The sequence below is a fragment of the Pseudonaja textilis genome, chromosome Z, assembly GCF_049901715.1.
Source record: "Pseudonaja textilis isolate UNSWEBS1 chromosome Z, rPseTex1.2, whole genome shotgun sequence".
Classification (NCBI taxonomy): Eukaryota; Metazoa; Chordata; class Lepidosauria; order Squamata; family Elapidae; genus Pseudonaja; species Pseudonaja textilis.
Window position 1 is genome coordinate 106,297,478 of NC_142008.1, and position 21,274 is coordinate 106,318,751.

General features: G+C 36.2%; 1 pseudogene; it reads right to left on the minus strand.

Moving 5' to 3' along the window:
• Nucleotides 1-17,842: 17,842 nt before the first annotated feature.
• On the minus strand, nt 17,843-20,840 carry LOC113448557 (olfactory receptor 14A2-like; annotated as a pseudogene).
• Nucleotides 20,841-21,274: the final 434 nt, after the last annotated feature.

The following is a 21,274-nucleotide window of genomic DNA, read 5'->3' on the forward strand; positions in this document are numbered from 1 at the left end:
GACAAAAACTACAAAACAAAGGATGGACTTAGCTTGGTGGCTAAGTCCAATGCAAATACAATCAAAATACAAGAAAGAAGTAAAAACATTGGGTTTTTACAAGGAACCAACAACACTTGATAAGATACTATTAGGGACAGATGAAAAACTGATTAAGAAAATATACAACTATCTATTAAGTTATGAAATGGAAAAAGAACAAGTCAAAGAAATAATGAATGTATGGGCAAAAATTGGTTATACTACAGAATTAGATAAATGGCAAAAACTTAGGGACAGGAATTATAAATTGACAATTGCTACTGCATATAAAAAAATCTCTCTAAAATGTTTTATAGGTGGACATGTCAACAGCAAGATTGGCAAAAATGTTTAGCAATATGTCCACCAAACATGGAAATGTTATCAGGCTAGGCACTTATTATCATATGTGATGGACTTGTGTAAAAGCAAGAAAATACTGGACAAAAATACATATAAGGTTGGAGAAGATGATTAAGCAACATATAGATCTGAAACCATAAATATTTTTGTTGGGTATAATGTCAAAAGGATATGATAAAGGGTTTATATATTTAGTTTTGCATGTATTGACAGCAGCAAGGATTGTATTTGCACAATATTGGAAAAATGAGAACACTCCATTTGATGAGAATGTAATTTGGAAAATATTGGACTGTGCAGAGGTAAACAGATTGACATTAAAAATAAAAGATAGAAAAGATATAGAATATTATCTAACATGGGATAGATTTTATGAATGGTTAAAGATAAGAGGTAGAAATTAGATAAAGAAAGATTAATGCTATGTATGAACTAAATATAAAAATGGTTTATAATTATGAATATGCCAATATATTTAACAGAATTATAAATAAGCTAATATAAAGAGAAAAACAGTTAAAACTATTCTGTTGTACTACTGCTGTTATTAGCATACGTATTAATATTTATGTTTGTTTTTCTTTATTTTTCTATAAATGATATGCCCTGACAATACACTGTATTCAAAATGTTAATGAATAAAAAACATATACTTAAAAATATCATTGTTTACTATTTATATAAATATCTCTCCAAATTGGATTCTGATTCATGTTAAATCTACTTTAAATCTGCTGTCTGAGTAGTGTTCAATCTCTCTCCTCATGCAGTGAAACAGCTGCTGTTGAAAAAGTTTTTATTCTGAATGTTTATTAATATCTGTCTTGTTTCCCTCAAGAGTCTTGTACGTTAAAATAAAGCTGTGTGTTTATTAACATAATTAGAAAACCACAATAAAATTTACTTCTGAGGGCTTTTTAACACAATTAGTTAATCAAAGTATAACTGACTTCTGTGTGCTTATTAACATAATTGGCCATTAACAATTCTATAGCTATCTACAAATGCTCCAGTACTAAGTTATCACATTGCACAAAAGTATCTCAGAATGATAACAGAATTCAGATTGCAATTATAACAGCAATCTAAACTGTGAAAAGTGAAGCATTAATTAAGCAAGAGGACCTGCCTGAAGCAAGTTCTACACAATTTCATCACTTAGATACTGTTTCACCTTTAGCTTTTAAGAAATATCATCCCCTATTCTGCCTGCTGTGGGTGGGGGGGAAAGCCAAGAAATGGAGTAGTTACACCCAGTTCAATAACACAGGGTAGAAAATTAAAACTTTTCTGTCAAATAAAAAAGAGGAAAGGCAGAAAAGAAGTATTAGGGAAAACATAGAAACCATTGCCAATATAACAATGTACATAATAAAACCACAAAAGCAAGTACATTTATGGTGGGAATCAAAACAAGCAAAATGATTGTTAGATTGTTGTATTTCAAGCCACATTTTTTGTTGGCTGACTGAGGAGACTGCAGATATATATACCTAACACAAGATTAATTGAATAAAATATGTTAGAATTGTAAGAATATTTATAATAGAATAAGTAATACGATAAATCTATAGGAATAGATGGATCCTAGTTTCCACATATTAAAAGAATTTCTTTAAGGATTACAGCTTGTAACCAAATGAAAGCTCACCAATCATACCTACTTATGTTGTCTAATTCCAACCAATGTATGTAAAAGCAAAATAGTCCCAACGATCACATTGGCATAGAACCATGAAGTTATATAAATACCTCCTAACTGACACATATAGTCAACTTTTCTGATATGTATATTGGTACATATATGATAAGTCTACATCAGCTCCAGCACTAAAAGCAGAATTAGGTATACCCCTATACAAAGCCATCTAGCAATTCAAGTATTCACTTATTGACTGAAAATCCCATCTGTGGACCAAATAGACTACCAAGCTGTGTTTCAAAGACCAGTTGTACAACATGCTACTTCATATTTGCACTGACCAACTTTGAAATCGTATGTCACAGTATGGATTCTCCATCCAATTCACAGTTTAATCATATCTAAAGCTGAAGAAAATGCTAAACAAAGAATCATTGATGTGGCTACTGAAGTTGATATTGCACCACTTAATTGTGTTAATTGTGTCTTCGACATGACTAACTCAACAGAAATCAACTCAGGCAGAATTTTTTTTAGCAACGTATATGCCTCAATGTCCCCAAAGAAATTTTTCTAGCACTTGTTTCAAACAACTAGACTCCACAGTAAGGCATGGGAGGTTTAATGGAGTTGCATTTGAAGAAGGAATGTGTATTTGTGGAGCATTAACTGGCGAAAACATTGGACATATTCTTTTTGACTGGAAAATGTACTTTACTCCTTATTTAGATTCCTATTTAAAAACTAAAAAATACTGAGGTACCCGGGAGAACCTGTCTTACTGTTTGCAGGGAATGACTCTGCCTATTGCTAGTAAGGCTACCATCTTTATTTCAAGGGCCATTTTAAAGAGGATGGAATATTTAGATTATATAAGGGTTATTATAAGGGTTAATTGTATGGGTAATGATTTACTATGTACATGTCCTATTGTTTACTTTGTACTTAATTGTACATTTCTATTAGCCTTATACTTTTTTTTAATAAAGTTTTATTCAGTTTTAACAAAACAAATAAAACATCTTATTTGAGTACAGCATTGTTCCAAGTTATCACATTTCCACACAGACCCCAATTTCATATGCATATTCATCTTATGTATTCAACTTCATATCTTAGTACTCTTTTTCCAACTTCTCACTATTTCTCCCTTTACTTCTCTTAATTTTCTTTTATGGTTATCTCATTTTCTTTTTATTCAATTGTATTTCTTTTCCCTAAATTTTTATATTTTTTTTATTCATTGTACATATACTTTCATCTGTCTTGTTTACAATTTCATATGTTCCAACATTCTTAAAAAGCAAAATTCCCCCTATGATTGCCAATCGAAGTACAACACCTTTAAATCTTATTGTTATTATCATATGAAATCTCATTAAACATTGAATTTGTGCATTCTAAAATTATAACATTCAATTTTCTAATATCTATTTTATATCATGTAGATCTCAACGTTCAGACTCTGCTTGGTACTTCCCCTTGAAAATGTAAAAAGAAAAATTCTAAAAACATAGCAAAAACTATATATATGTATGTGTGTGTGTGTGTGTGTGTGTGTGTGTGTATATATATATATATATATATATATATATATATATATATATATATATATATATATATATATATATATATATATATATATATATATATATATATGGCATTCAGCTTTGTTTGGGTATTTTCCCATGTCATTGTAGTTGTGCTTTTAAAGTTGTAGCAACGTTTGGCAGAATCTCATCTGCCATCATCAGGGATGACGTGGGAAAATACCCAAACAAAGCTGAATGCCATACATGTAAGTACCATGAAAACTTAAGAATATATATATATATATATATATATATATATATATATATATATATATATATATATATATATATATATATATATATATGTTTTCTGAGGTTCTCGTGGTATTTATATGTGGATCTTTGGTTGTTCGGGTTTTCTCCCGCGTAAGATTGAAGTATCTGAGCAACGTTTCGATGAAGTCTCATTCATCATCTTCAGGCTTCTGTCTCCGGCTCTGTGCTTTTCAGAGTAATGTGAGATTGCAGCTGCTTCCTCCTTTTAACTGCCAGTGGGGTGGGACTTGATTGGGTGGGGGCTTGGCTGTGTTCTGATTGGGTGGGGTGTGTTCTCATTGGTAGGGGTTTGGTTGTGTTCTGATTGGTTGGGGGTTAGCCGTGTTCTGATTGGTTGGAGGCGTGTTCTGTTCAGGTGGGGGCTTGGCTATGCTCCGGTTAGTCTTAGTTGCTGGGGATTTGAGCTGGGAGTTGTGATCTTGCTGTTTGGCTTCTAGTTCGTGGTCCTGTTGCATCTTCATAGTGGGTGTCGGTTTGCTTCATGTATGGCTCGGAGGGTTTGAAGTGGGTAGTGATGCAGCTGTAGTGCAGCTTCTGGTCCATGGTCGTGTCTCATCTTCTGAGTGGGTGAGAGTCTGTTTTCTACATGGAAGTGTGGTGGTGGCATCTTGTGTGGCTCTCATGGGTGTGGGTCTGGTGTCCTTCTTCATGTTAGGTACTCGTCTGTTCATGAGGCGGGTTTCCAAATGGCTGGAAGGCGGGAGGTGTCATCTCGTTTGTTCATGCTGTGTGGGCGTTTTTCTATCTCTATGGCTTCTCTGATTATTCTGCTGTTGAAGTGTTCGGTTTTGGCGATAGTTCTGGTATTTTTAAAATCAATTTCATGTCCTGTGGCTTTGAGGTGTTGGACCAGGGAAGAGGTCGTTTCTTCTTTTTGATTGAGTTCTTATGTTCTTCAATGCGTGCATTTATTCTTCTGTTAGTTTGTCCAATGTATGTGGTAGGGCAGGCAGTGCAGGGTTTCGTATACTCCTTGGTTTTCTAATTCGATTTTGTCTTTGGGGTTTCTTAGGATGGTGGATATTTTTCTGTTTGTGCAGAATGCTGTTTTGATGTTGTGTTTTTGGAGGATCTTGCTGATTTTGTCTGTAGTGCCTTTTATATATGGAAGGAGGGCTTTGCCGTTTTCTTGTTCTCTGTCTTGGAGATTTTGGTTGGGGTTTCTTTTTGGATTAGGTGGGTAATCTTCTTTCTTTGGAATCCATTGGCTGTAAGTACGTTGGTGAGAGTGTGTAGTTCGGTTTTTGGTGTTGTTCATCGGCTAAGCATTTTGTTCTGGAGATGAGTGTCTTGGCTACGAATTGATCTGTGCTGGGTGGTGGTGTGAGAGTGCATGTAGATAGCGGTTAGTGTGTGTTTTCTTCTGGTAGATGGTGTGTCCTAGGGAGCCATTGGATCTTTTGTATACCAAGACATCTAGGAAGGGAAGTTGGTTGTTGGCTTCTGTTTCCATGGTGAATTGTATTTTGGGGTGTAGGCTGTTGAGGTGTGTGAGGAAGTTGTTCAGTTTTTCTTTCCCATGTGGCCAGATTATGAAGGTGTCATCTACGTATCTGAGCCAGAGTTTGGGTTTGTGGTCGTATTTTTCTAGAGCTTGTGTTTCAAAGTGTTCCATGTAGAGGTTAGCGATGACAGGTGAGAGGGGTGATCCCATGGGTGCTCCTTCTATTTGTTTGTATTTTTGTCCATTGTAGGTGAAGTATGTATTGGATAGGCAGTGGTTGGTTAGATCTAGGATGTGCTTGGGGGGTTGTATTTTTTTGGATGGCTGTCAAGGCTTCTTTTATTGGCACTTGGGTGAAGAGGGATATGACATGAAGCTTACTAGTAGGTCGCTAGGTTGTAAGTTTTGTTTCTTTATGATCTCGATGAACTGGAATGAGTTTCTTACGTGTGAGTTGATGGATTCTGCATAAGGTTGTAGTTGTTTGGCGAGAAATTTGGCTAGGTTTTGTAGAGGTGAGCCTATGGAGCTGACTATTGGTCTGAGTGGGGTTCCTTCTTTGTGTATTTTGGGGAGACCATAAAGCTTGGGGCATCTGGATGATTTTTCTCTGGGTATGATTCGTTGCTGGATTTCTTCACTGATGGGGGAGGCTTTTATTTTGGATTTGGTAGTTTTTTCTAGGTAGGTGGTGGGGTCTGTCTTTAGGGGTTTGTATGTGGGGTCTTGGAGTAGGTTGGTTAGCTTGGTTTGGTAGTCAGAAACCCACAGAAACCATCATATGTGGAGTTGAAACCAGCCTGACCAAAACCAACCCTGATGATGCTAACAAAATCAGACTCGAAATCACCAACATCCTCTGCACTAGCAAACCACCCAAAAGCAACTTATCCAAAGAAGAACAAACTGCACTACTTAACCTGAAAGAAGACACCAGCATAATAATCCTACCAGCAGACAAGGGCAATGCGACAGTGGTTATGAACACATCTGACTACCAAACCAAGCTAACCAACCTACTCCAAGACCCCACATACAAACCCCTAAAGACAGACCCCACCACCTACCTAGAAAAAACTACCAAATCCAAAATAAAAGCCTCCCCATCAGTGAAGAAATCCAGCAACGAATCATACCCAGAGAAAAATCATCCAGATGCCCCAAGCTTTATGGTCTCCCCAAAATACACAAAGAAGGAACCCCACTCAGACCAATAGTCAGCTCCATAGGCTCACCTCTACAAAACCTAGCCAAATTTCTCGCCAAACAACTACAACCTTATGCAGAATCCATCAACTCACACGTAAGAAACTCATTCCAGTTCATCGAGATCATAAAGAAACAAAACTTACAACCTAGCGACCTACTAGTAAGCTTCGATGTCATATCCCTCTTCACCCAAGTGCCAATAAAAGAAGCCTTGACAGCCATCCAAAAAAATACAACCCCCAAGCACATCCTAGATCTAACCAACCACTGCCTATCCAATACATACTTCACCTACAATGGACAAAAATACAAACAAATAGAAGGAGCACCCATGGGATCACCCTCTCACCTGTCATCGCTAACCTCTACATGGAACACTTTGAAACACAAGCTCTAGAAAAATACGACCACAAACCCAAACTCTGGCTCAGATACGTAGATGACACCTTCATAATCTGGCCACATGGGAAAGAAAAACTGAACAACTTCCTCACACACCTCAACAGCCTACACCCCAAAATACAATTCACCATGGAAACAGAAGCCAACAACCAACTTCCCTTCCTAGATGTCTTGGTATACAAAAGATCCAATGGCTCCCTAGGACACACCATCTACCAGAAGAAAACACACACTAACCGCTATCTACATGCACTCTCACACCACCACCCAGCACAGATCAATTCCGTAGCCAAGACACTCATCTCCAGAACAAAATGCTTAGCCGATGAACAACACCAAAAACCGAACTACACACTCTCACCAACGTACTTACAGCCAATGGATTCCAAAGAAAGAAGATTACCCACCTAATCCAAAAAGAAACCCCAACCAAAATCCAAGACAGAGAACAAGAAAACGGCAAAGCCCTCCTTCCATATATAAAAGGCACTACAGACAAAATCAGCAAGATCCTCCAAAAACACAACATCAAAACAGCATTCTGCACAAACAGAAAAATATCCACCATCCTAAGAAACCCCAAAGACAAAATCGAATTAGAAAACCAAGGAGTATACTGAAATCCCCTGCACTGCCTGCCCTACCACATACATTGGACAAACTAACAGAAGAATAAATGCACGCATTGAAGAACATAAGAACTCAATCAAAAAGAAGAAACGACCTCTTCCTGGTCCAACACCTCAAAGCCACAGGACATGAAATTGATTTTAAAAATACCAGAACTATCGCCAAAACCGAACACTTCAACAGCAGAATAATCAGAGAAGCCATAGAGATAGAAAACGCCCACACAGCATGAACAAACGAGATGACACCTCCCGCCTTCCAGCCATTTGGAAACCCGCCCTCATGAACAGACAGTACCTAACATGAAGAAGGACACCAGACCCACACCCATGAGAGCCACACAAGATGCCACCACCACACTTCCATGTAGAAAACAGACTCTCACCCACTCAGAAGATGAGACACGACCATGGACCAGAAGCTGCACTACAGCTGCATCACTACCCACTTCAAACCCCTCCGAGCCATACATGAAGCAAACCGACACCCACTATGAAGATGCAACAGGACCACGAACTAGAAGCCAAACAGCAAGATCACAACTCCCCAGCTCAAATCCCCCAGCAACTAAGACTAACCGGAGCATAGCCAAGCCCCCACCTGAACAGAACACGCCTCCAACCAATCAGAACACGGCTAACCCCCAACCAATCAGAACACAACCAAACCCCTACCAATGAGAACACACCCCCACCCAATCAGAACACAGCCAAGCCCCCACCCAATCAAGTCCCACCCCCACTGGCAGTTAAAAGGAGGAAGCAGCTGCAATCTCACATTACTCTGAAAAGCACAGAGCCGGAGACAGAAGCCTGAAGATGATGAATGAGACTTCATCGAAACGTTGCCTAGATACTTGAATCTTACGCGGGAGAAAACCCGAACAACCAAAGATCCACATATATATATATATATATATATATAACCCCTCTGAGCCATACATGAAGCAAACCAACACCCACTATGAAGATGCAGCAGGACCACGAACAGAAGCCAAACAGCAAGATCACAACTCTCCAGCTCAAATCCCCCAGCAACTAAAACTAACCTGAGCACAACCAAGCTCCCTCCTGAACAGAACACGCCTCCAACCAATCAGAACACGGCTAACCCCCAACCAATCAGAACACAGCCAAACCCCCTACCAATGAGAACACCCCCACCCAATCAGAACACAGCCAAGCCCCCACCCAATCAAGTCCCACCCCCACTGGCAGTTAAAAGGAGGAAGCAGCTGCAATCTCCATTACTCTGAGAAGCACAGAGCCGGAGACAGAAGCCTGAAGATGATGAATGAGACTTCATCGAAACGTTGCCTAGATACTTTGAATCTTACGCGGGAGAAAACCCGAACAACCAAAGATCTACATATAAATACCCGCGAGAACCTCAGAAAACATATATATATATATACATACATATACATATACATATACATATACATACACATACATACATACATACATACATACATACACACACACACACAAACATTAGTAAACAAAATAGTTATTCAAAATCATTGTAGTACTGGTATGAACCTTGTAAATCTTTCACGTTTCTTTTCAATATCTATCAATCTTTGAGAACAATTGAAATTTTTCCCTCCATTATTGCTTAACTGTTAATAAGCATACCATTGGATAGTCATACAGTTTTATCTTACAAATTATTTACTATTAATAAGCAAAATAATTATTCAAATTCATTCTAGTAACTGGTATGAATTTCCTTATAAATCTTTCACATTTCTTTTCAATATTTTATCAATCTTTAGAAACAATTACATTTCCCTCTCTTCTTTATTATTGCATTAATTATAAATAAACATACCAATTACATAACAATGCAGTTTTATCTCATAGATTATTTACTTATTTCATTTCTAACTCATTACAGTATTCTACTGTCACAACACTATCTTTTGTACCTTTGCAGAATCCTCACTTTTAACTTAATTTAGCCATTTGTTTTCTAGCTGAGCAAATACCTTTAATCTTAGTACATTTCCCCTTTTTCTTTGTTTCCTGTTTTTGTCCCACATAAGTTCTTTCCCTTTCTATCTTTCCCCCTTTTTCTCATCCCTTTTTTTATACCCTTCTCTAATTTTCCCTTCTTTAGTTTTCTTTTCTGCTTCTCCTTGCTGTTATACTTCTTTTTCTTTTTGGCGGTTCCCTTTGATCTCAAACTTTTAACTCCTTTCCCCCTTTTTCCCCTTATTACCACACTTTGCATTATTTGATCATTGAAAATAGCTTCTTCTTTGTCCTGCTCTTCTTCTTGCTCTTGAAGCTTTTCTGTTTGCTTTTCATAGTTCAGGATCTCCATTTCAAAAAATTCAAATACGAAGCCAAAGGATCCTCCTCCCCTTTCTGCATCTTCTTTATATTTTTTAAGACTCATCTTCAATTCCTCCAGGAGTGATGGCATTTTAAACATTTTTGACCAACCACCCAATTGACTAAGTAAAAACAGAAAAAGAAAGAAAAAACCAATGCCAAAACCTTTTTTTTTTAATCACCAAATGATCCCAGACTGTTCCTTCTTGTTTCTTTCCTTTACTTTTCCTTTCTGTGGGTTACCGTACCTTTTAATAATATTTCAGTTACAATGTATCCTCAGAAGTCTTTTCAAAGTTTCACTGTTAATCCTCTTTATTTTTCCAGGTGGCACTCCATTTTTATTCCAAGTCCCACCCTTTTGCCTCCACTCTTCTCCTTTTTAGGGCTTTAAAATGACTAAAGAAAAAATCTTTATTCTCCTTTTGACACTTAGATTTCAGCTTAAGGTTGCCTATTAATGTCAAAATAGATTAATATAAATTTCTTTCCATACTATTTGTAATTGTCAATATAAAGGTTTTTTAAAAAGGAGTTTTAACCTCCTTTTCTCTCTCCTTCACCGCTTAAAGATTTTCTTTCAAAAGTATCCCTCTAGGTACTTTTAGATTCAGGGTACCTTGCTTAGATGTTCTCTGTTGTTTAGCGCAGTCTGTCCTGCTTTCCTCTTTGTCTTCCTCCTGCACAATCTTATCCAGTCAGGTTCTTCTTTGAGGTGGCCATTTCTGACCACCGCTGTATTTGCCTTCGGGGAAGGAAGTTTAGACCAGCCAAGGAGGAGCGATGCAGCACCCCCCCACTCGGCTAGCAATCTCCCCTCTCTTCACTACCTCTATGGGATGGCTTCAGCCCCGAAAACAAAGGATCGGGGCAAACCAGCAGCGAGCACAGATCGAAACCGCGCATGATCACGGATTTCGGTCTGTCACTGAAGAGACCCAAACCAGAAGTCCTTTTAGCCTTATACTTTTGATATGGTCAAGTGACTACACCAATAGTTTCTGTTCTATTCATATCAAAGTAGCAGTAAAATTTGTCAGAACAAAATTTATTTATTAGCCACCTGCAATAATTAATGCTACTGAAGTGTACAATGGAAAAATAGCTCATGACCCAGGTTGCCTAAGCAGGGGCAAGCATCAACAGAGTCCTTTACTGCTCTGTTAAATGTCATAATAAACAGCTCTACAATGGCCAGTAAGGCTCCATTTCACATTTCCATGAAGGTGGCCACCCTTGGTCCCACAAACAAAAGCCAGAAACAATAAAACCAATTCACAAGAGAGGAAGTCCAAAGAGAAGGTACAAGCTCATAGGGCCAGGTACAAAGTTAAGGCCCAAAGGGTAAAGCAGATCCATGGGATAAAGCAAGTCCTTGAGGCAAAAGGACACCTGCATAACTGGATAGAAGCATTTCTGTCAAACAGACAACAAAAGGTCAAAATTGGGAGTGTCCTGTCAAATTCTGAACCTGTCAATGGTGGTGCCCCCCAAGGCAGTATTCTAGGACCAATTCTTTTCATACTCTACATAAATGACCTCTGTGATCATATTAAGAGCAACTGCGTTATCTTCGCTGATGATGTAAAGCTATTCAACACCACAGACAATACTGCTACCCTTCAAAAAGACCTTGACTATGTATCAGAATGGTCAAACAAATAGCAACTTCAAATCTCAACAAATAAATGCTCTGTCCTGCATATTGGCAAAAAATATCAGAAAATAAAATATAGGCTGAATAGTCAAGACCTTGCTGATGATCCAAACTCTGTCAAGGACCTTGGAGTACTCATCTCTAATGATCTAAGTGCTCGAGCCCACTGTAACTACATAACCAAAAAGGTATTAAGAGTTGTTAACCTAATCTTACGTAGCTTTTTCTCTGGTAATATTACACTAATAACTAGAGTATACAGCTCATCAGTCTGTAACCCACATTATGTATCTGATATTAGTACAGTTGAGAAAGTCCAGAAATATTTCACAAGAAGAGTTCTCCACTCCTCTACTTGTTGCAGAATATCTTATTGCCACCAGACTTGAAATTCTAGACCTAGAAAACCTTGAACCATGCCACCTTCGGTCCGATCTAAGTATAGTATATAAAATTATACATTGCAATATCCTACCTGTCAATGAATACTTCAGCTTTAACTATAACAACACAAGAGCACACAATAGATACAAACTCAAGGTTAACCACACCAAACTTGATTGCAGGAAATACGACTTCAGCAATGGAGTGGTCAATGTCTGGAATACTCTACCTGTCCCTGTGTTTTTTTTCCCCAAACCCCAAAAATGTTAACCTTAGACTATCTACTATTGACCTCACCCCTTTCCTAAGAGGTCTGTAGGGGTGTGTGCATAAGTGCACCAACATGCCTACCGTCCCTGTCCTATTGTTTCTTTTCTTTTATTTCTTTTATTTTTTTATATGTATCCATGTTTTCATAACTATGTTTTTTACTTATACAAAAATAAAAATAAAACCTACACCAAAAATTCCTTGTGAGGAGGGGCAGGACAACCTTCTTCTGAGCAGCAAAGCAACCTTCCTTTGAATTTGTCTCAATCTAAGGGCTATCCATGCCCTCGGAGTGAGTAGGAGATATAGCTGTTACTCATCATTTTCTCATCAGAGGGATCTGTCTGCAGCTGATCCTTCAGGACAGGTAAAAACAGTCTATCACCTCCCCCATCCATTTTATCACCTCCCCCAATGCCTGAGGCACCTAGGACAGCATTGGTCTCAGCCTTTGGCCTCTCCAAGCATTCCAAGGGAGACATGCCATCCCCATCAGATGGTCCTGGTTACTCCTCTTCCTCCTCCAAGTTTGGATTCAACAAAGCCATGACAAAATCAATTTTTTCTGAGATATATGTCACTGCTTCAAAGCACAGAAAAATCTCTCCTGAAACTAGAATCTGATTTCACCTCCTAGAAGATCTGCCTTTGATTGTGCTGATTGAAATGCTAGGTTATTTTTTTTATTTCTTCAGTCTTGCAGAACAGATGTAATACAAAGGATTTCCTTGAATTTAAAGTATTTTCAACTATCAGCATCTAGGAGATTTGGTTAGGTTAAATTCAGTCAGAATTAATAGTAGAAATTAATATCTTCATCGAAAGGGAAAATTATTTCTGAATGTGCATGAAAAATAATTATCTGTCTTTCAAGATTACTGCCTACTAACCTTGATTATTGTCTAATCAAGATAAGTTGGACAAAATGTAGGTGAAAATCTATTTTACCTTTGGAATAGGTGGTATTCTTTTTTTTAATTTAGTAAATTTTATTTAGTTTTCAAAATTTAAAAACATAAAATAAAACTTTATACATCATTATATCAACGTCAAGAAATCTTTTACATTCCTTATCATCTTTCTATATACACATTCCTTTCATTATACAATTTCAACTTAATATATAAATAAATATAGAAAGATATGAATATAGTATTTACATAGTTTCTTATTCTATACCCAATTGCCATTTTTATTTCTTTTTATTCTTAAACCATTCATACCAGGCATCCCAGACATTATAATATATCGACTCTTCTTTATCTCTTAATTTCATTGTTAGTCTGTGCATCTCTGCACAGTCTAATTTTTTTTTTATAACAACACCCTCTGGTGGTACAATTTCTTGCTTCCAAAATTGTGCATAGGAAATCCTAGCAGCTGTTAAAATATGTAGCATGATGTATTTATCTTTTTTATTATGTTTTTCCATTATTATGCCTAATATGAATAGTTCTGGTTTAGATTAAATTTTCTGTTTTATTATTTCTTCTAACCACAATCAAATTATATTCCAATATTTCTTGAGTTCTGGACATGTCCACCAAATATGAAAAAGGCACCTTTTTCTTTCTTTCATTTCTAACAGCTTGGGCTTACGCTGAACATTTTTTCTAGTCTAGCAGGAGGAAGATGCCACCTATAAAACATTTTATATAAATTTTCCCTGTATGCTGTGGACATAGTCAATTTGTAATTTAGTCCCCACATTTTTTCCCAATGTTCCAAATCTGTATTGTGGCCAATGTTTTTAGCCCATACCACCACTGTTTCTTTTATGAAATAGGTGGTATTCTTAATATGTATGTTAATCTTCAAATCTTACAACTGTTTAACAACTAACTCATTAAGATCAAAGAAGATCTATTGGTTCATTGTCGTGCTTGGCAAAGAAAGAGTATGCAGAAAACCAGTATGAAGAATTGGTGTTAAGCATGGGAAAATCAGGACTTCAGGCAGTTCAAATGAATATACAGTTTTATTGTAAGCTTATGATCTCTACAAGAATTGGAACTACTAAAGGACAAAATAAATAGACAGTAGTTAGGAATCAATGGAATTCAAGGTGGGCTGGACTCAGATCTCTTGTGCATGTGAAGGGACTTGAGATTCATAATGTCTTTGACCCGCTCCTCAGGCTCAGCCTACAATTAGCTTGTTTAAATTGTCTTCTCAGTTTTAAATGGAAAAGTAGTTATTCAAAGAATAATTTCAAAGTCACATTTCCAGGGCATTATTAGAAGTGCATAATCTCATATCCAAATTATTAATCTCCAGATAAAGGAATCTTCTATTTTGGGGGGCGGGGGGGAATTGCCCTCCTGGCTCAATGTGAATATGTGAAAATCTCAGTACAGAAGAAATAATATTACCAGATACTTTTCTGGTTTTTTTCCTCTAAATATATATAAGTAAATATATTAATATAAATAAAATAATGATATCTTGGGCTCCTTTGTAAGTTCTTATTTCACAATTTGCTCAATAATAAAAGTTTCACAATTTTATATTTAGCATGTTATTGGGAACTTGTTTTTATATTCATGATTTATTTTTAATTATTTTATCTTACAAGAATGATCTCACAAAAATTGAATTAATGATGTAGTTTTTTTCTGACATTACAGCAAATTGTAGTTTAATTAATAATACACCCCTAATTGTCATTTAATATAATAGATGAAACAATCTTTAGGAGTACAATATACAAGCAATTTCTTCCATTTCATCTTCAAAGATGTTAAGAATCCTGTGAAGGCATGGGAGAAAATGGTCATACACAGATTTTCATAAATTTCATTTCTATTTTATACTTATTCTTGATAGAAAGATGCTCCTTTCAGCAAAAGCCAAAAGCTCATAGATGAAACTGGAAGTCTTGAAGGTATATGGGCTTGTTCATTTTTGCCACAAAAAAGGGTAAATAGGGGGTTTAGGGATCAGAAAGCAATACCCAGGCAAGTTAGGTTAAAGTTAATAGACTTTATTGTGAAAAGCAGAGCAAAATAATAGCTTTGACTGCAAAGTAAATATAGACAACAATTATCCACAGATAAGGCAGGAAAATAAAAAACGACATTCTACAGAAGTCTATAAATACAGGGGAAAATTTCATATTCCCTCACCATTATCAAACAAAGATACTGATTGTGCCTATATATATTTTTCATAAATATATGGAAAACTTCCCAAGAACATTTATATTGAACTTAGCCCCAAAATACAAGGTGAAACTTTATATCTTCCTGTTTCTATCATGTTATCAGTTTATATAATGTTATAATCAGATATCTTATTTTAATTACATATATTCCCTTTATCATTTCTTTTAGTTATCAAAAGGTTATGGTACATACTGTAACATCAGCTCACCCATCCTGGCCCTCCTTTCAAATACCTTATCTTGCTGCACCATTTCTAAGGGAAAGAAATAATAGTCTTGAGCATATGAAAAAAAAGTTGGTGTAGAAGTTAAAATGTTAGGATAGAAACCAGAAGATTGGATATTGTAGTCCCATTTTAGGATTGAAACTACTGGATGACTTTGGATAAGTCATTCTCTCTCTCAACAGTAGAAAGAAAGAAACAGCAAACACCTTCCAAAAAACCTTGCCAATGAAACTGCAGGGACTGATCCAGGCAGTTACCAGGAGTGAAGGCTGATTCAAAGATGTAAAATATCACTGTATGTGAGCTAATGACCATTTCAGGAGAAAAGAAAATAAAGTCCTGTGTACATAGGTAGTCCTTAACTTACGACTCCAATTGAGCCCAAAATTTATGTTGCTAAGTGGCAAACTACTTCCCAAAAAGCTTCCCAAGAAAACTGCAGAGACTTGTCCTAGCAATTGCCAGCAGTTAAGACTGATATAAAGACATACAGTAAGAAAGTGTGTGAGCTAATGAATGCTTAAAATTATAGAGGCCTACATACATTTGGAAAAGCTAAAACTTTAAATAGCCATATTATATGCAAGCATTAGAGGAGAACTCATATTATACAGAAAAGCACAAAGAAATGTATGCCATATTGTTTAAACCTATTCACTATTAAATTATTTTCCATAATAAATATTATGCCCTGAACTTCACTTCACCCAAAATCAGGAGCTGTCATCATGTGGAATGCCAGAGCTGCCTAAATTTTATATGACTGAAAAGTGCATTAACAATAATTATGAATTCAAGATATTTTCTGAGTATAACTTCTTGAGTTTATTTATTTATTTTTATTTTATTTCTTTTGATTTGTCAATTGCTTACAAGATAATAGGTATAAGTATATATATAGTTACGAATACATGAAATGGGTACATATAAGAAAAATAAAAGAAACAATAGGACAGGGACAGTAGGCACGTTGGTGCGCTTATGCATGCCCCCTACAGATCTCTTAGCAAAGGAGTAAGGTCAATAGTAGACAGTCTAAAGTTAAATTTTGGGGGGTTTGGGGAAGAAACCACAGAGTCAGGTAGAGTATTCCAGACATTGACCACTCTGTTGCTGAAGTCGTATTTCCTGCAATCAAGTTTGGTGCAGTTAACCTTGAGTTTGTATCTATTGTGTGCTCTTGTGTTGTTATGGTTGAAGTGGAATATTCATTGACAGGTAAGTCATTGCAATGTATGATTTTATATATCATACTTAGATCAGACCGAAGATGGCATAGTTCAAGGTTTTCTAGGTCTAGAATTTCAAGTCTGGTGGCATAAGGTATTCTACAATGAGTAGAGGAGAGAAGAACTCTTCTTGTGAAATATTTCTGGACTTTCTCAACTGTGCTAATATCAGATACGTAATGTGGGTTCCTGACTGATGAGCTGTATTCAAGTATTGGTCTAGCAAATGTTTTGTGTGCTCAAGTTAGTAGTGTGATTTTACCAGAGAAAAAGCTATGTAGGATTAGGTTAACAACTCTTAATGCCTTTTTGGCTGTGTAATTACAGTGGGCTCTAGCACTTAGATCATTAGACATGAGGACTGCAAGGTCCTTGACAGAGTTTGGATCTTCAACAAGGTCTTGACTATTCAGCCTGTATTTTATTTTCTTATTTTTTTGCCAATATGTAGGACAGAGCATTTATTTGTTGAGATTTGAAGTTGCCATTTGTTTGACCATTCTGATACATAGTCAAGGTCTTTTTGAAGGGTAGCAGTATTGTCTGTGGTGTTGAATAGCTTTACATAATGAGCAAAGAGGATGCAGTTGCTCTTAATATGATCGCAGAGGTCATTTATGTAGACTATGAAGAGAGTTGGTCCTAGAACACTGCCTTGGGGGACACCACTGTTGACAGGTACAGAATTTGATAGGATGCTTCCAATTTTGATTTGTTGTCTGTTTGACAGGAATGCTTCTATCCAGTTATGCAGTTGTCCAGAGATACCATAAGATTTTAGTTTTAGGAGTAGTTTGTTGTGTACTACTGAATGAAAGGCTTTATAGAAATATATATATTTCTACCATAGTTTTGATTTGAGAGATTGGATTTGTCTTCATCCCAACTACATTCCCTTTAAAACATATAACTTCATAGAAACAAAAGGATAGAAAGAAAAATGCAAAACTGTAATTTATAAGAACAGAAACAACATTAAGTACATTTTAAAAAGTCATAATTTTAGGATCTTACAAAGGACAGACTTGATAGTCCTGTTTCTCATGCTATAGATAATGGGATTGAACAGGGGTGGAAGAACGGTCAACCCAAAATCTAAGTAAGTTGAGGTATTAGAGGGAGGTCTCAGATAGGCAAAGAATACACTTAAAACTAATGTAGACACTACAACAAGGTGTGGAATATAGGTTGATAAGGCTTTTGCCCCCCCTCCCCTTATTCAGCAGGGATTCTCAAAATTGCTTTGAATATCATGACATAAGATACAATAATAAAAATAAAACAACCAATTCCTGCAATGACACGGACCACACGAACTCCAACCTCAAGTACATTGAAGGCAGAGCAGGATAGTTTTAGCAACTGTGGAATGTCACAGAAAAATTGGTTGACAGCATTAGAACAAAAGGGACAGAAAAGGTTCCAGGAAAACTTCTGGTTGCAGGCTTTGGCGGTGGCAAAAATCCGTGATCGTACGCGGTTCCTGCTGCGCTCGCTGCTGAAGTGCCTCCGATCCAGTCGGGTTTGGAGGCTGTAGATGTAACGGAAGACAGAGGAGATCCAGGCAGGGGTCTGGGGATATTGCAACCCCTTTCCCCAGCCAGCTAGACTTCTTTTTCCTAAGGCGGTGGAGCAGCTGTCAGCAATGGCCTCCACAAAGAAACCTTCAGCTGGACAAGATCATGCAGGAGGAAGTGTCAGAGAGTGAAAGTTCTTTGGCTGAACCGGGACTCTAAGATATATCTAAATACCCTGGAATTAAAATTTTTTTTTGAATGATATATTGTTTCCAAAGGAGACTGTGAAAGCGGCGAATGAATGTTAAAAGGGAAAGTTCACTCTCCTTCCTTACGGAGATAGCAAATGGATATTGAAAAACCTGCTTTGACACAGAAAGTAAAAATCCAAAGTTTTTTGCTATAAGTGGGAAGGGAGAGGTAAAAAAAAAAAACTTAAGATCTTGCTGGAGGACATGGCTTGGAATTTATAAGATTAGAAATTAACTGCAATAAGACTTCAAAAATATATTTTGGAACTTTGTAATTGATATTGCCCCAGGAGGAGAAAGTGTAAAGAGAAGAAGGTACTAAATGAGACATTTTGTGTTTGTTTGGATTGCTTGATGACTTTGGAACTTTTGGAAACTACTCTAAGATTAAAAACATTTCGGTTGTTTTAAAAAAAAGAGAGAGAGAGAGAAGAAGAAGAAAAACCTTACAATGGCATTATCTGTAGAAGAATTAAAAATGGAATTTGAAAAATTAAAAGAAGAGGAACAAGAAGGCAAGGGCTCTTTTGGATCTGTTTTTCATTTCTTAGAAATGGCAATTTCTAGCTACTGGCAAATAGAAGAAGAAGAAGAAGAAGAAGAAGAAGAAGAAGAAGAAGAAGAAGAAGAAGAAGAAGAAGAAGAAGAAGAAGAAGAAGAAGAAGAAGAAGAAGAAGAAGAAGAAGAAGAAGAAGAAGAAGAAGAAGAAGAAGCCATCTTTAATGGACAAATAACTTTAGCCAAGAAAGAAGGGAGGAAGAGGGGAAGGAAAATGGAGAATTTAAGACTCCAAAAAACAATCAAGAAAGAGAAAAATAAGGTGAAAAATTGATACAATGTCAGAAAGCAACAGAAAAGAGGAATACAACAGAGAGGGGAGGTTAAAAAGGCGGAGGTTAAGAGGGGGGGTGTAAAAAGGCCAGATTGGATAAGAAAGGAAGGGAAAAAGGGAAAAGAAGTCATAAAGGCTTGAAAAAAGATGAAAAAAAGCAGATTTTTTTTTTAGAGACAAAGGGTAAAGTACAATTAAAAAGAGATTCTGCAAAAGTACACAAGATTGTATTGTGGTATTTGTATTTAAAATAGAACATTGGAATATTATAAGATCTAATAAAATGTTAAAATATCAAAATGCTTAAGATTTAATGATAGATTTTAATATTTAATAATATTTAAGGGAATGTGTAAAATGTCTAAGATTTAATGATAGAGTTTAATTTGCTATTGTTTTAATGTCATTATAAACTTGTCATTTTTTTTTCTTATTTTACAAGGTAGTATCTAAAACGTATTAAGCAGAATCAAAATGGAAATTATATATTTAACTGTATTATAGGTTTGTTGTTTTCTTATTTTAAAATGTAGTATGCAGAGTGTTCTAAGCAGAATCAGAATGGAAATTATGTATTATTTTAAGTGTAAATTTTGGGGAAAGATAGAAAGGCATACTTCAGTTAGTGATTACAGGAGAAATTTTGTGTTAAAGAGAAGAGATAAATAGATAATTGGAAAAGAATGGGCAAAAGATTCAAGAATAATGATTTAAATTAAGATGAAATAAATAAAATAGAATTAAGAGAGTGAAAAGAGGGGAGAAGTTATATAGAAAACATAGAATGGTAAATAAGATAAGTAATGGTATATAAGATGTGCATGAATTTGATTTAGGTCTGTACAAAAAGATGTAACCCGGGGTTAAGCCACTTTCCAAAAAGAAGTTTTATGTTTCTATGTTTTGTGTTTTCATGTGTTTATGTTTGATTAAAAATTAATAAAACCTTGGAGGAATGTTTAGAAGAGAATATTTGTAAACAAGACAAATGAAAATGTGAGTATAATGAATAAAAGCATATAAAATAGACAAATATAGAAAAGAAATATAATTGAATAAAAGTAAAGGGAGAAATAATGAGAAATTTGAAAAAGATATGTATGTGTTTATATGGAAATGTGTTAATGCTGCATAAAATGATGTTTTATTTGCCTTGTTAAAATTTACAAGTAGCTTTCAGAAAAGAGGTTTTATGTTCTTATGTTTTATGTTTTGTTTGTCTTTAAAAACTAATAAAATTTGTTTAAAAAAAAAAGGTTCCAGTGGTATGTGAAATTGCATAGAGAAGACTGGCAGTCCAAATCACATTCATCATTTCAGTGCAGGCTTTCCAATTCATCACCATCTTACAGTGCAGTGGATCACAATGGCAACATACCGATCATATGCCATGGCAGTCAAAAGGAAGAAATCGGAGGTTTCAAAGGAGAGAAAGAGAAAGAAGGGTCGTTGGTTCTCACCTGATACGACCTTTCTCTGGGTGGAGACAGCATTCAGATTGGGTAATCAGTCACCTCTTGCTGATTGGACTGAGTCTGTCAAGTTTTTGAAGACACTCCCTCTGTTGCTAGGGACCTCCCAGAAATTGGTAAAGGAATATTGACAGACTGATGTGTCTTCTGTAACAATAACATGCTCCATTAGATTCAGAATATTCTAAAACAGGGTCGGTCTGAATGCTATCTCCACTCAAAGAGAAAGGACGTTTCAGGTGAGAATCAACAACCCTTCTCCATTGTGGTGGAGATAGCATTCAGGATTGGGATGTACCAAAACTGGCTGTCCTATGGCTGGGCCTAGTGCGGTCCAAATCCCCTAAGCAGGGT